The 16,713-nt window shown below is 46.1% G+C and overlaps 1 long non-coding RNA gene across 1 annotated transcript; it reads right to left on the bottom strand.

The window, feature by feature from the left end:
• Window positions 1–3,640: 3,640 nt before the first annotated feature.
• On the bottom strand, window positions 3,641–10,314 carry LOC148684388 (uncharacterized). Its single transcript, XR_015946195.1, has 2 exons — window positions 10,165–10,314; window positions 3,641–4,079 (listed from the first exon to the last, which is right to left on the bottom strand). It is a non-coding gene; the product is annotated as an uncharacterized LOC148684388 (long non-coding RNA).
• Between the last annotated feature and the right edge of the window lie 6,399 nt (window positions 10,315–16,713).

Below are 16,713 nucleotides of genomic sequence, written 5' to 3'. Positions count from 1 at the left end.
TGGGAAAGACCCCGGAGAGGAGGAGATTTTTTAGGCAGCTGTGGGAAGGTGGGGACCTTCAGTCTCCACAACTGCCTCCTAGGGGCAAGACCTACCAAAGAAGAGTTGCTGATCTCATTGGTCCTGGCACTCCTAACCAGATCCTGTTTCTTCTTAACTTCATGCTGTGCGGTTTGTTGCTGGCTTGCTCTTGACATACTGTGGGACTACAACTCCCATCAGCCCCATCAGTATAGCTAATGCTCATGGGTGATGGGAGTTGTAGTCCAACAAGGTTCCGATTCCTTGATATTACAGCCACACAAAGCTCTCTGGTTGTCAAGCCAGAGCATCTGAGCCAATGGCAGGCAAAAAGCAGCTGATTCACTTCTAGGAATAACAGACATTCACCATGACATCGGAATGCCTGTTGAAGCCCACCCCACCGCCCCGCAAATTAAAATAGCAGGACTAATAATAATAATAATTTTTTATTTATACCCCACCCATCTGGCCGGGTACACCCCGCCACTCTGGGCGGCTTCCAACACACACTAAAATACATTTAAATATCACAGATTAAAAACTTCCCTAAACAGGGCTGCCCTTAGGTATTTTCTAAATGTCAGGTTCAGGGCAGGCTCTAGGGGCAGTCTGGGTGGTGCAGGGCACCAGGGCGCTGGCCCAGTAGGGGGGTGCCGTGTGGCGGATCCGTGCAGAACCCGTGCTGCCTGCTGCGCCTGCCCACCAGCCGCGGCAAAAAACGGAGCGGGACGGGGGCGCCGGAGCGATCTCCGCACCACGGCGCCAGGGCGCCCGACGTGTTTGAGACGGCCCTTGTCAGGTTGTTGTTTATCTCTCTGACCTCTGATGGGAGGGCGTTCCACAGGGCAGGTGCCACTACCGAGAAGGCCCTCTGCCTGGTTCCCTGTAGCTTTGCTTCACGCAGTGAAGGAACTGCCAGAAGGCCCTCAGCGCTGGATCTCAGTGTCAGGGCTGAACGATAGGGGTGGAGACGCTCCTTCAGGTATACAGAACCGAGGCCATTTAGGGCTTTAAAGGTCGGCACCAACACTTTGAATTGTGCTCGGAAAAGTACTGGGAGCCAATGTAGATCTCTCAGGACGGGTGTTATGTGGTCCCGGCGGCCTTGTCATTTGGCATGAAACCCAGTGAAAATGGGGATTTAGAGTACAGAGGCCTATAAAAGGTGAAAATATACAGTACTAGAATTTTCACCCTCAGTGAGTTTGAACATCTGCCAAGATCACTAATTCTAGAGGGTAGTCTCTCAAGCTAGGGACCTGGATGTAGCTGAGCTATAGCACCTGGTTATCTGAGCCTGTCTTATAAGCTCCGTAATTGGGTAGGGTGAAAGGGATCTGCTGTGTATGGGAGACATTTTGCATTGTTCCTCTTTACCAAGAGATTGTACCAGACTATGCTTACAACAGCTCCTAAACTTTACAGGTGTGGGCAAATCATTAGAATCACTTGCTCCTGGAGACTGGCTGATAGAAATGATTTTTTGGTAGCTCTGTGATTTTTCTGCTGATATGGCTCATGGTCTTGTGATCATCTCTGAACATAAAGAGATCCTCACTCAGTTGGAACAAAGACCTTTTCTAGCCCAGCAACATCCTGTTTCCCAGGTACCTATGAAAATACCACAAGCAGGATATGAGGGGAAGACCGCATACCCTCCAACGTTCCTCAGAGAAGATATTTCTCACTCACTCCAGCTGACCCTCCTCAACCCCCCATTAACCCAATCAATTTGGGTGATTTCATTCTATTCAATACTAGCTTTAAACCATGTTTAGTGCAAGCAGTTTCCAGTGTTCTGTTTTGAACACCAGGTGTCTCTCTTGTCTCAAATTCATATGTTAACAGCAACAGAATATTAATATGGCAGCATATTATCTAGCCTTGTCCAAGGCCAGTATTGTGCTGTAACGTTAACTCTCTTGTCCTGTTCAGCACAGGTCTTTCTCAACATTAACTGAAAATGCAACCGCTCCTTTATTTCTTCCTGTTGAGCATAGCTGAGGGATTAGTGATGATTGCTCATTGAGCACCAACTCTCAATTGCCCCAGCACCAATTTCTATTCCTACAGACGGAAGATTTAAATTACTGGTTTCCTCTCGGAGTTTTTTTCCCCTTTTAATTTTTATGAGTAGCAAAGTAGCTAAATTCCCCTGCCAAGAACAGGCAATGGAAGATAAGAGAGACTATTCAAGTGGTACCATGTTTCCCCCCCTTTAAGACACCGTCTTATAACTTTTTTCCCTCAAAAAACCACATGGTGTCTTATTTTCAGGGGATGTCTTATTTTTATTATGTTTTTATGGTACCTATGGTTCCGGGCAGTGGGGCGGCAGGCCTCCTCGGCATGGCCAGGAAGAGGCCAGGCCGCTGGCTCGGCGCTCCGCCCGGTGATGCCTTTGTCTTGGTTTATTTAATCTTTCTCCCATCACCCCCCCTGCCAACAGCTCCGAGGTTCCTGCTGCTTTATTTGGGGGGGGGGGTGTTTCGCGAAATAAACGCATGAGGATGAGGAGGGCTGAGGGATCCCGCCCGGCCTTAGACAGGCCACCCGCGCGCCTTCCACCCACCGCATGAGGCCGGCCGAGCTTAGCGAGGCGGAAGGCCTCCGGGGAATGCGGGGCACGGGCAAGGCAGCACCGAGAGCCCCCACTGCCGCCGGGAGACGTGACGCAGCCGCCGCCCGCGCAGCCATCACCCTCACCGCCGCGTCCCTTTCATGCCTCTTGCTCAAAGCGAGGTGCGGCGTTCACTGTGCTTGGAAGGAGCCGGGTGCCCATGGCTCATGCAGCAAGGGCCCTCCCGACTCCTTCCCAGGCGCCCCTTTCTCCTCATCCTTGCCGGTTCCGGGCGGTGGGGTGGCAGGCAGGAAGAGGCCAGGCTGCTGCGGCGCTCTGAGCATTCGGTGCTCTGCAAGGCGCTGCTGGGAGCTCCGAGCGCTCGGCGCAGCAAAGCGCTCCGCTCTGCAGCCGCCGGTTCCGGGCGCTGGGGAGGCAGGCCTCCTCGCCGGGTGCTCCGGCGGCGCAGAAGGGGCCAGCAGCGCTCCCGCCACCGCCTGTTGCCCCGGTGGCACAACACCGCTCTGCCTTGGGCCATGCAGCCCACGACGCTCCGGCGGCGCGGAAGGGGCCAGCAGCGCTCCCGCCACCGCCCGTCACTCCAGCCGTGCAGAAGCGCCCGCGGACCTCCCACCGCCGCTCAGCCTTGGGCCATGCAGCCCCCAGCAGCAGCAACAGCAACAGCAGCGGGAGGACAAGGACAGCGCTGCTGCTGGGTACCGCTGCCTCAAGGCATGGCTTATTTTCAGGGGGTGTTTAATTTTGAACAAATGCTTTAAAAGCCTGCTATGGCTTACTTTCTGACTACGTATTAAAAAAGGGGAAACACGGTATTACATCGCCTGCTCAACAGAAAGCAATAAAGCAGGTGGAATTTGTCAGGAGGACACTTTTAATTAAAGCTTCCATAGCACTTTACCTGCCCAGATTGGACATCCCGCTGCTGAAATTGTCCTTAACTCTTTGCCACAGAGGTGGAACGGGGACACAGGAAACACCAGAGTAGTAGAACAATTTGACAACCGCATTTGACATACACAGGGAGGTAGTGCAGAATCAATCTGCAATGAGCTTTTATTTTGGGAATGAAACCATTTTTTAAAAAACTCTTTTCAGGGGACAAATAGAGAATAGAACAAGATTGTGTGTGGACCATATAGAAAAAACAAATGCCCAGTCTCTGTTGATTCTAAAATAAAATGTCATATCTATGCAGCCTGAACAAAGGATGGCAATTCTATAAAGGAGAGTGAGAAGAAGCTCGAAAATCTGGGTTTCTGAAAGCAGGTACTGTATTTACTTTCCAGAGGACATGATGTGCAAAGAGATCCATTGCAAATTAATGGTCAACAGTTTTGCAATTCTTTGGAAATGTTTCCATATAAACCAAACTTTTGCTACTTCTTTGGGCTGCTCTTTTTTTTCTGTTCTCTGAATATTCTCAAGAAGTTCTGGATAGTTCATGCAGCTCGTAACAGTCAGAAATTCCTTTTAGCTGCAACAAATGTAAACCAAAGGTGAAATACAGTGCAACTCATAGCTTTAAGGCACATGGGGGCAGGGAGGAAAAACAACCAAATAATGCTCTCTTGTCCACTTGCAATCCTTTCTACTTCCTTTCACAAAAGGATGAAAATGGAGGGAGGAGCAGCTGCCCAAATGCATTTTCTTTAAGCATTAACAAGTGTATTATAGCAGTTAGGAATTGGTGCTGTAGCAGGGAAGACAGGAATGTGGCACCACCCTTAAAACAACAACAGCATGGAATATACATTTTTATCTTAACAGTCTAAAGGGACAATAATTTAAAAAGAAAGACAATTTGTGGAAGGCTATCCTGGGGCTGGTCTGAGGGATTTGGCTGCCAGAGGCAAAATACGCAGATGCCAGACCTTCCAAGTGTCCCTATTTTCCAGGGAGGTCTCTGATTTAGAGAAGCCGTCCCAGATTCTGATTGGATCCCGGAATATCCCTCTTTTCTTTAAAGGTAAAGGGACCCCTGACAGTTAAGTCCAGTCGCGAACGACTCTGGGGTTGCAGCGCTCATCTCGCTTTACAGGCCAAGGCACAGACAGTTTTTCTGGGTCATGTGGCCAGCATGACTAAGCCGCTTCTGGCAAACCAGAGCAGCGCACGGAAACGCCGTTTACCTTCCCGCCACAGTGGTACCTATTTATCTACTTGCACTTTGACGTGCTTTCGAACTGCTAGGTTGGCGGGAACTGGGACCGAGCAACGGGAGCTCACCCATCACGGGGCCTTGAACTGTCAACCTTCTGATCAGCAAGTCCAAGCAGCACAGTGGTTTAAACCACAGTGCCACCCGCGTCCCTACCACTTTTCCTTAGGATGTCCCTATTTTTCATTGGAGAAATGTTGGAGGGTGTGGAGTTATCCGATATCCGAGCCATCTGAAGGCAATCCTGTATAGGGAAGGGTTGGTGTTTTTTTAAGGGTTTAATGCAGGGGGTCCCCAAACTAAGGCCCGGGGGCCGGATGCGGCTCAATCGCCTTCTAAATCCGGCCCGCGGACAGTCTGGGAATCAGCATGTTTTTACATGAGTAGAATGTGTCCTTTTATTTAAAATGCATCTCTGGGTTATTTGTGGGGCCTGCCTGGTGTTTTTACATGAGTAGAATGTGTCCTTTTATTTAAAATGCATCTCTGGGTTATTTGTGGGGCATAGGAATTTGTTCATATTTTTTCCCCAAAATATAGTCCGGCCCCCCACAAGGTCTGAGGGACGGTGGACCGGACCCCTGCTGAAAAAGTTTGCTGACCCCTGGTTTAATGTTTTACTTTGTCTTAATATGTGTTAGAAGCTGCCCAGAGTGGCTGGGGCAATCCAATAAGATGTGTGGGGTATAAATAGTAAAATTATCATTATGGAAGGGGACGTCCCTATTTTCATCAGAGAAATGTTGAAGGGCATGAGATGCTGCCCCACCTTCTCCACCAGATCAGATCTCCACAGAACACACATGTACTCAAAACGAATAAAGAGCACATAGTTGAAGTGCTATTGAAGGGATTCTAGTCTGCATATGAAAAAAAGATGGGAGTATGATAAACAGCATTACAACAGCCATTTATTTCATCCAAAGCAGATTGTAATTTACTTGTAGTAAATCCTCACTTTATTGTCAGGACATTGCCTTGGTTTCAAAGCACCAGTGGAAGTAAGAAAATGTTTCAGAAGCAGGTTAGAAATTACTCTTCTAATCTTCTCAGGCCTTTAAATGCTCTTGCATAAGTGTTTGTAGTCAATATTGTCATTACAGGCAATATTGCCTTACAGATCAATAAGCTCTGACAGGCAGAGCGGAGGATGAATTATTCAATGCCTTTATCGGTGATAAGGAGAAAAGATAGGAAGTTTCACCTGATTGCCTGCAAGACTACAAATAACAAAGGTTTTCACCAGGGGTCCCCAGACTATGGCCTGGGGACCACATATGGCCCCCGAGGCTCTTTTATGCGGCCCCCGGGGACCCCCGCCGCCCACTGTCGCCGCCCGCTCTTACCGGCGCTGTGCGGCGCGGCTGCCCACTTCCAACCTGGAAAAGCGACGGAAATAGCTTGTGTGCATGTGCAAGCGTCATTTCCGGTGTACTTCCGGGTCGGAGGAGGCTTCTGCACATGCACACAAGCTATTTCCGGCGCTTTCCAGGTCGGGAGTGTGCCAGAAATAGCGTTTGTGCATGCGCATGGGCGTGCACAGTCGCGCACTCCCGCACCTTTCACCCTCCGGCCCCCCATGCAATCGGCACACCGGGCATCCGGCCCAAAGCCAGGTAAGTTTGGGGACCCCTGGTTTTCACAATGGTAGACAATGATGCAAAGATACATAGAGATGAGCAAAACTCAGTCATGTGGTACAATCGACTCATTACATCAGGCTTCCTCAACCTCGGCCCTCCAGATGTTTTGAGACTACATTTCCCATCATCCCTGACCACTTGGTCCTGCTAGATAGGGATCATGGGAGTTGTAGGCCAAAAACATCTGGAGGGCTAAGGTTGAGGAAGCCTGCATTACATTAACACACTGTTAAATATAGCAACATTCCTAGGTTATACATCTAGCAGAAAGAATCTATGAGGGAAAAATACATGATTATTGGATTGTTAACAGCTCATTCAGGGATAACCCATATGGTGTTCTCCACATGTTGGACTACAAGCCCCATCATAGCTGACCATGCTACCTGTGGCTGATGGGAGTTGTAGTCCAAAGATGTTGGCTGCCCCTGCCTTTTTTGATGATACAGCAGAAGAATATATGTGTGTGGGAGAGGGGGAGAGGGAGAGAGGGAGAGAGAGAGATCAAGGATCAAGGGAGAATTCTTCTTTGTCTCCCATTGTTTTCCCAACTTGGTGCACCAGAAGTAAACACAAGAGGGCACTCTTGAGTAATGCTTTGAGATTGTTACATGATGCTAAGGAGAGGACCATATCAAATGTGTTAGGCCCAGTGTATTAAGGACTTCATAGTTGTGTCTACTGACAGAAGGGTAATTGAGCCAGCAGAGGCTTTATCCGTGGATCAGATAATTAACAGGGACCCAGGTGGCGCTGTGGTTAAACCACTGAGCCTAGGGCTTGCTGATCAGAAGGTCGGCGGTTCGAATCCCTGTGACGGGGTGAGCTCCCGTTGCTTGGTCCCAGCTCCTGCCAACCTAGCAGTTCAAAAGCACGTCAAAATGCAAGTAGATAAATAGGAACCGCTACAGCGGGAAGGTAAACGGCGTTTCCAAGTGCTGCTCTGGTTTGCCAGAAGCGGCTTTGTCATGCTGGCCACATGACCTGGAAGCTATATGCTGGCTCCCTCGGCCAATAATGCGAGATGAGCACGCAACCCCAGAGTCGGTCACGACTGGACCTAATGGTCAGGGGTCCCTTTACCTTTACCTAGTTGTGTTGGGTAAAGTAGTATTTGGAGGACAGGATCATAGGGAGTAAGAAACTGTGTGGGGAAAATTGGTTCTCAGTCCTTTGCACTATTTGACTATGAAATTGCTGAGGGTCTTTGCAAAACCTCCCCTGCCCATCGTTTTAAATATTGTTCAATGGTTTCTTGGACCTCTCAGCTTTATAGGAAAATATTTATTTGTACTCAGCATACCAATGCCAATAAAAAGATGTTTAGCCACAGCAGCAACAGTTACAGCAATTGTATTTGAGTTTTGTTTGAGCTCCTGTTCAGGCCATTGTATTGATTCCTCCTAAATATTAGCCCAGCACTCTTTGAATGGATTTCTTCATTAGACAAGGCTAATGCCAACATATGGTAATCTCAGTTCTATGCATGCCACGCAGTAGAGGCAACAGAGCAACAATAGCTTTATAAGCAAAATTTAATGTAGCAACTGGAGTTAGAGGAGGAATCTGCCCTACTCAGATTTCAAAGCGGACTTACCTGATCCAAACCAGGTAGATCATGACCTGGATTAGATCACTGGTCCACTTCAGATGGCATCTGAACCCAAATTAGCCAGACTTATTTGTTAGGCAGGACCAGGCATCCCCAAACTTTGGCCCTCCAGATGTTTTGGGCTACAATTCCCATCTTTCCCGACCACTGGTCCTGTTAGCTAGGGATCATGGGAGTTGTAGGCCAAAACATCTGGAGGGCCGCAGTTTGGGGATGCCTGGGCAGGACAGTCACATTTATCAATGGGGTATTTGGAGAGGAGGGACATAGCACCAGCCAATTTCTATTTGCCCCCACTCATAGGTGGAGAGGATGTGAAGGCCTGGCCAATGGAAAAGAAAGGCAGTGGCCTTCCCTCTCACCCCTCCTCCATACGGAGAGTGTGTTAACTTACTACGTGCTATGTAAAGCTCAAGTCATATCCTCCAACATGCCACCGAGGAAAACGGGATGGGTGTCTTTCTGGACCTCACTGTTGCGGGAGCCAGGTGACTTTTGCAAGAGCCGTTGGGGGAAGGGGGGGAGCTACGCCGCTTTGTCGGGGCGCTGGCAAAGCTTTGGAGCTCGTCCTCTCGGGAGCCACAGCTCCCATCCGTCCTCCTCCCTTCCTCCCCAGCTCGCTGTAAAGCAGCAAAGCGGGAGCCACTTATAGCGAGCCGGGGAGGGGGGCTAGAAGGGGGGGCCCCGGCTCACCGTAAATGGCTCCTGCATAAACCTATAATCCCCAGCACTCTTAACAAACTACAGTTCCATGCATTCTTTGGAGGAAGCAATGTGCTTTAGATGTCTCTAAATGCAGGGGAGACTTGCACTGCCGGGGTTCGAATATATGCCCAGCGCCCCCAAATCTGACAAGTGCTGCGGTTGTGGATGACAAGCGCTGCCGCTGCCGCAGCATGTCTTTGGTAAATGAGTGCACAAAGTCAAAAGTCATTTAGTAAAACAGTAGGTATACATTTCGGTAATACAGTGGTACCTCGGGTTACAGACGCTTCAGGTTACAGACTCCACTAACCCAGAAATAGTACCTCAGGTTAAGAACTTTACCTCAGGATGAAAACAGAAATTGCGCGGCGGCATCATGGAGGCAGCGGGAGGCCCCATTAGCTAAAGTGGTATCTTAGGTTAAGAACAGTTTCAGGTTAAGAACGGACCTCCAGAACGAATTAAGTTCTTAACACGAGGTACCACTGTACCTAGGTATATGCCAGTATGTATTTTGTTTTTCTAGCTTGATCAACATTGTTTATTATTTCATAACAGGTAGATAGTTAAGAGCTTAGGCGGCGTCAGCGGCGGGCGCCTGGCACCCCCCAGAATTTGGCACCTGGGTGCTCCGCACCCCTTACCATAGCTGCCAAGTCTCCCGTATTCCCCGGGAAATCCCCGTTTTTCCAACTGTTCCTAACTGAAAAAACGGATTTTTTTGTTTTTTCCCGGTTTATTCTGGCGCAGCGGCCATTTTGGAACTGGGCAAAGCAGCATCAAAAGTCACTTCTGAGCATGCTCCGCCCAGTTCCAAAATGGCGGCAGCACTACTTCCGGTCCCTTATTTCTCCAACAGCAACTTGGCAGATATGCCCCTTACACCCCCAGGTAAAGACAGCCCTGTCTAAATGTTTGGTGTGTAAACCACCACAAGGAGGGGGACTGAATGGAACTGGGGGGGGGGGGTTATAAAGCTAAATACACCTGAGGGCTGCAAAGGTGTATCTGTCTGCAAGTTGTGATGCAGGGCTACGAGTTTGCTGTTTGTAGGAGTCCTATTCTGCCTGTCTCCAGCTACGCTCAATTGCACATGTGTACATAAACTCCCCAAAAATTCCACAAAGACCTGAAGTTTCCGGTTATCTCTTCTCCCCAATGACTCTAAATCCAGCATTGCTCCTTGAACTGTCTGACTGTCTGGGGGAGTAGGACATGTGAATCTTACAAACTATATTTCTAAGATTCAGAACCAACATATGTATGTTGTACTCTTCGTTGACAAAGACAGCAAATATGCAGATACAGTAGATTGAAACATCTGTCTTAGATAAGAAATCAGATTAGAATAATCTTATTTAAAACAGCACCAATAAGCTAACAGAAAGAATTTATTGTCTTTTGAAGGATTTCTAAATAGATACCGTTCTGTTGACCCTACCTTCAACTTCAGCCCCCTACTATCAACTTCAGAAGGATTATATCAGAATAAACTCATTGGTTGTTGCTGCTTGAAGGCAGACCACTGTTACCTAGCAACTAGGAAGAGTGCAGCATTGTGCAATTAACTCTTTCAGGTCTTTCTGAGCACAGCCTTGAGAATCGCTTACAAGCTCAGACATGGACCTGTGCATTAGGAAAAGTTGACCTGATTTTGTTATTGTGAGCATAGGAGGTGAGCCCACCGTGAGACCTGGCTTTCGCGAGAAATCCTGGTAGGCTGGGTTAACAGGCTCCCCTTTGCAGGAACACCAGCGTGCTCTCTTGATGTGACACCTGTCATATTGCATTATGTCAGATGCTGAAGAAATCACCTCGGAAATAATAGAAGGTGAAACTATTTCCTGGTTAAATGCCATGCAACACTTTACACTTTCAGGTTTTCATCATAATTGGTTAAGCTTATTTAGCATCATAGCCACAGGGTGTCCTTTGTGTAAGTATGAACAAGCAGATCAGAAAGTGGGGCACTTTATACCAGGCATGTGAGGATTACAGAAAACCATTCCAAGTAGTGATGCCCTGCTTAATTTTGTTGCTGTTTGCTTGCATAGATTTGCCCTCATTGCTCTACAAAGGAGCGCTGTGTCCTTTCTGAACTATCAAGATCTGCCTTGACCCAAATCATGTCACTCGGTGAATTTAATAGAACTTACGGTACTTCTGTAGCCAGAGGGATGCAGGTGGCACTGTGGGTTAAACCACAGATCCTAGGGCTTGCTGATCAGAAGGTTGGCGGTTCGAATCCCTGCAACAGGGTGAGCTCCCATTGCTCGGTCCCAGCTCCTGCCAACCTAGCAGTTCGAAAGCACGTCAAAGTGCAAGTAGATAAATAGGTACCGCTACAGCGGGAAGGTAAATGGTATTTCCGTGTGCTGCTCTGGTTCGCCAGCAGCAGCTTTGTCATGCTGGCCACATGACCTGGAAGCTGTACACCGCAACCACAGAGTCGGTCACGACTGGACCTAATGGTCAGGGGTCCCTTTACCTTTACCTTTACTTCTGTAGCCACATATAGGATTGTGTTCTGAAAGACCTTCCTGAACAACTACTGGTTCACTACCGGTATGTAAAAAATGTTTTCAGGTTTCCCCTTATGTTATCATTCTGTATTTCACCAACATGGTGTGCATGTGTTCTTCAGCAGTCCTTTCCTGCTATCTTTAATGTGCTTTTTACTTTAAAACAACTGTATTTTAGCACTTTCCGAGATCACTGGGGAACATCTTCCTTTCCCAACCAGGCATTTATATATCAGGATACAGGAGTTGCCCAGGAGCAGCTTCCATTCCCCACACCCAGCATTCTAGAGAGCTGTAAAGAATAATAAAAGTGTCATGATTTATATATTTGCTCCTTCTAGATAATACTTGCCTCAAACATGCTAATATTTGATTAATGTGCGCTTTCTTTTGACATCTTAGCTGAAAAGACTAAGCCTTAAATGAACAGATGGTGCATTAAATTGAATGATAAGAAGGAAGAGTTAAAGGGCTTTGAACAGGAAAAATGCAAGAGAGAATGAAAACTATGAATTTCTATCCATTAACAAGGACATGTGGATATATATTTTTTCTAGTTCTCAAAAGGGAAACTACTCTTTAATTGCTGGATTTCAGTATTTGCAGCTGTGTGGGGTAGAACCTATTTTTAATGAGTCTTGGAACAAAGCATGCTTGGTACAAAGCATATAATTAAGTCCTCAGATCATTTTCTTCTGAAGTGCCATGTCCTAACCTCAGAGAATGATGGTTGCGTACTCAGTCACAGTGCCACCTTCACATCTGAGTCCATTCAAATGACTCTCAACCAGTGTCCTACTGAGAAGTATGGGAACATGTCATTATAATCTAGGTCAGTCTCCTTGTAGAAACCTTCACACCTTTAATTGCACCCAAAATGTTGACTTTGGCTTGGCTAAGATGGAGAGACTCCCACCCACCCCCACAGCTATAGCTACAACTTGATGCCTGGCTTTTCGCACTGAACCAGTTACCACCCTCTTAGAGTTGGCAGCTCCACATAGTCCTGCCCAGTGATTATCATGTTCTTCCTTAATCTACCTGCAAATAAAATAAGGCAGCTGAATGGAAGGTGTTTGCAGAACTTGCAGAACTCCACATTCTCTTACTTCCCCTCTGTGTTTTCGAAACGTGTTGGTGACTCTCTAACTTGACCCACAGAAAACACCTGCAGCTTAGTGGTGGAGCATCATTTGCTTTGTATGCAGAAGGTTTCAGGTTCAATTCCCAGTATTTCCTGGTAGGGCTGGAAATGTCCCATGTTTGAAAAACTTAGTAGTAGTGGTGGTGGTGGTGGTGGTAATTCTATACTGTCCTCCATCCAAGGAGCACCATGCCCAATGCCAGGAATAGGCAAGGACTCAGTTGTTTATAGCTTTTCTTGCCCATTACAACCCAATGGCCAGCCTGCATGAAATGTCCCTTTAAACAGGTGCAGTGAGGCAATACTTTTCAGCTTTGGCAGAGAGAGGTGGGGGACCTCACATCTGGGGGCTGAATGCAACCCTCCAAGCCTTTATCCAGTCTTCAGGAGTCTCCCTAGGCCAGGGTTTCCTAAGCTTGGGTTGCCAGCTGTTTTTAGACTACAACTCCCATCATTCCTAGCTAGCAGGGCCTGAAGTCAGGGGTGATGGGAACTGTAGTCCAAAAACAGCTGGATCCCCAAGTTTGAGAAACCCTTCCTTAGACCATGCCCCCGCTCTCATAGCCACACCCTTCATTGCCCCTGGTCAAATTAAAGTTTGGAGACATTTCTAAATCCAAAATGGTGGGGTGGTTTGCCAGGTGGTTATACATACTGTAATGTGATATATCAGGTTCTATGGATCCTTTTGGATTTTCTACATACTGTACAAAGGTGGTTATTGTTGGAGACAGCCACATATTCTTCAACCCATGCTTCTTTCACCTGTGGATTGGGGCTGCTTACAAACAGGTAACTACTACAAATTGGACCAGACAAGCTTTCAGAAGCTACAGCGATAAATTTTGATTAGAAGGTTTTATTGGTTGCTTACTCGAGTGAGGAATTTCAATCTTTTAAATCATAGGTTGCTGTTATTTGGTTGTTGTGTTTATAATGCATGCTCTGTCTTTTTCATTGTTCTTATTTTATTACTATACAGTATGATGATTATTATTATTTTTTAAATTGTTGACTTGTTGGCCTCCTTGAGAGTATTTGCATTGGGGAGCAGGATAGAAATTTGATACAGAGTAAAGTAACTGCTTTCCCCCCATTATAGTGTACTGGACTAAAGAAGCAGGTAGATTTTCCTGATACTGTTCCTTGGCCAGGATATAATTTGAGAAGCCCAGGACCTCCCATAAAGAAGTCAATTTATTTATAAAATGCGGGGGGGAAGGGGGGTATTCAAATCTTCCTTTGTAAACATCATGTTAGTAGCCATTCTATACCGCTGTAAAACAATTTTATGATGCCACTTTGCAGAAGAAAATGAACGGTATTATGTAAACACTAATTGCTGGCAATAACTCATTTTCCAAACTATTCTGATTATGAATTAAATCAGTTCCTGAATCCTAAAGGCAAATGAATTATTCATGCATATACATTCCGTAGTTATTTTCATTAAGTCAGGATGCTTAATCCATTTTTTGCTGCAGAGGAGAATATTGGTTTGATGAGCTGAGGAATATCCTTTGATACAGTGTTCACATTCATTACCGTACGCATGCACAACACTGTCTATTGCTGAGTTTAAAATGAATGTATAATGCCCTACTTCTAAGAATCAATGAAACCAAGAGTATTCAGATATACTTTAAGTACAGTATCTGTACATACCTTTTGTAGTAGTATTAGAATGAACTATATGGAAAGAAGACAGGCTAAGGCAGGCATCCCCAAACTGCGGCCCTCCAGATGTTTTGGCCTACAACTCCCATGATCCCTAGCTAACAGGACCAGTGGTCAGGGATGATGGGAATTGTAGTCCAAAACATCTGGAGGACCGAAGTTTGGGGATGCCTGGGCTAAGGCTACTATCTTAACCATGTTTACTTCTGAGTAAACATGGTTAAGATAGTGTTGTAAGTTACAGTTCTACTAAAATTAGGAAGTTGTGCCTAGAATTTAAATTAAAGCTAAAAGCATGCAATTACATATCCTTTTTAGGTTTGCTTCTACAGCTGGGGTGGGAAACCTATAGTCTTCCTGATGTTGTTGGGCTACAGATCCCATCATTCCCAGCCAGCATGGCCAACAGTTTGGCAGAATGGGAGTTGTAGCCCAGCAAGATCAGGAGAGCTGCAGGTTCCTCATCTATGATGTAGGGAAAGGCAAAATCGTTAGCCTTATTGAAAATTGTGTTATATAATACAAGTGCACTGTGTCAGCATCCAACAGATAGTTGTAGGGTTGCCAGACTCAATAGTGGACAGGACCTCTGTGCCTTTAATTGCCCTGCTCTTTTTTGAGTCTGGAAACCTTAAAGAGAAACCAGCAGATCCTTTGCTTGGAAATTAAACAGAGGGTCTGCTGGTTTATCTTTAAGGTTTCCAGACTCAAAAGAGAGCAGGGCAATTAAAGGCACAGAAGTCCTGTCCACTATCGAGTCTGGCAACCCTAGATAGTTGCTATATTACATTTTCAACACCTACATTTTGTGGGGATTCTAGTCTGTGATATATTCATGAAGCACCTCTTCAGAATAGGAACCTTTGAAGGCCATGAAGCCCTCACACATGGCTCATTCCAAGAAGCACCCCTAGTCTTCTGATGTAAAAACGTAAGATGGGCCCAGCTGTAAAAGATGAAAGGTCCGTCTATTCCAGCATCCTGGACAGGGGCCAACCTGATGCTGATGGGAAGCTTACAAGTAGGATATAAGGTTTGAACCATTTCTTCAATCTGGTTTCATAATTCTTATTGATACTTGAATCTACCTATTTCTAAGATGGAGGATACTGTCAGCTGTATAATAAAGCCAATGTTCAGTAGTGTGAAGTCAGTGGACAAGGGGGACTAAATGTTCTCAGAAAATTGGATTATTAAAGTGTTAAAGCCTGGTGTCTCCTTCCCAAAGTCTGGGAAGCTTCTGCCCAGTTTAAGGATGGAGGCACAATGCTCACACACACATTACACTGGTGCCCCCCAATCACCCCCACAAGCTGGTGCCTCTGGCCCTAACTGTTCCTCTACAAGAAATTTCAACACACGCCACTGGTATTATTCAAGCTTTGGGGGCAGAAATGCATTTAATTTCATTTTTCTTCTGGCTTCCATCATCATCATCATTTTATCTGTATGTCACCTTTCCACAGTTAAAACCATGCTCAAGGAAGCTTACAAGATGACAAGATTTACATAATTTCAAACATCACTAAAGTCATGAACAGTAAACAGTACACAACCAAATTGAAACAATTTACACATAAACTTTCTAGTAAGCTTTAGAAAGATAAATATACAAAGACTAGTATTAATAACATCAACTACTATTCTCAACAAAAAACCCCGAAATAGCATCACAGCCCAATAGTCTGTTCAGCAGTTTTTGTAGCTGGAGTCAGTCAGTCAGGGCCCCAGCCTCCCAAGCCAGGTGGGAAAAGGCAGGGAGGCAAGGAGCAGATATTCCAGGGCTCACAACCACGTGATGTTTTAAATAAATATACTGTCAGATCTAGGGTACCAGAGTCAGGTTAGTGAATGGTAGAAATTAATAAACGGTAGTAGTTAGATAATGTTTGGGATATGGGAGGAAAATACAAGCTGCGGAACTATGCCAGACCGGAAATTTCCAGGTTAGCTTAGTATATTTTGTGTGAATAAGACACAAAGAAGGTCTGCATTCTGCCATCTTAAAAACACTTGACTCCTAATTCAGTTGTAACAACATGAACAGGAAGCTTTTTATTAACAAACATGCTTGTTCCATTAAATCATAGAAAAGACAAATGTGGCAATTTTCCAAACAGCTTTGAATGCTGGGTTCCAAGCTGACAAATGAGTGAGTCTATTTCCAGTAGGAAAGGCCATAAGTGAGGATGTTGGATTAAAATAAGACCAATGAAAATTCACAGAGAAAACGTCTCCTTTGAGAATGCACCGGAGATTCAATTGTATGGACATTTCATTCCATTAGCGTCTCGCTTACAGAAGACAATGACATCAGAAGAGCAGAAAAGCACAGAGCCCGTAAGGCTATCAGCTGGGCTGCTAGGAACCACTGTCAGGAGTAATCTATCACACCTTAGTTATCTTTCAAGACTGTCTGAAAAAGTAAGAAAGGGATTTGGGGTGGGGTGGGGTGGGAGGGACTGTTGCACCAAGGACAAGGTCAGCTGCAGATAAAACTATAATAAGTCCAGGTACAGCCCATAGAAAGCAACACAATTTTACAGATGCAGTGCTTTCCCTTCTGGGCACATTAATTTTATGGCTTCACGTTGCTTTCACAAGCTGCAGCAGAGACTTGATCAAATGTAAAGCATTGATGTTGCTG

Source organism: Zootoca vivipara, chromosome 10 (genome assembly GCF_965207765.1).
Source record: "Zootoca vivipara chromosome 10, rZooViv2.hap1.1, whole genome shotgun sequence".
NCBI lineage: Eukaryota > Metazoa > Chordata > Lepidosauria > Squamata > Lacertidae > Zootoca > Zootoca vivipara.
This window is presented reverse-complemented; position numbering and strand designations above follow the sequence as displayed.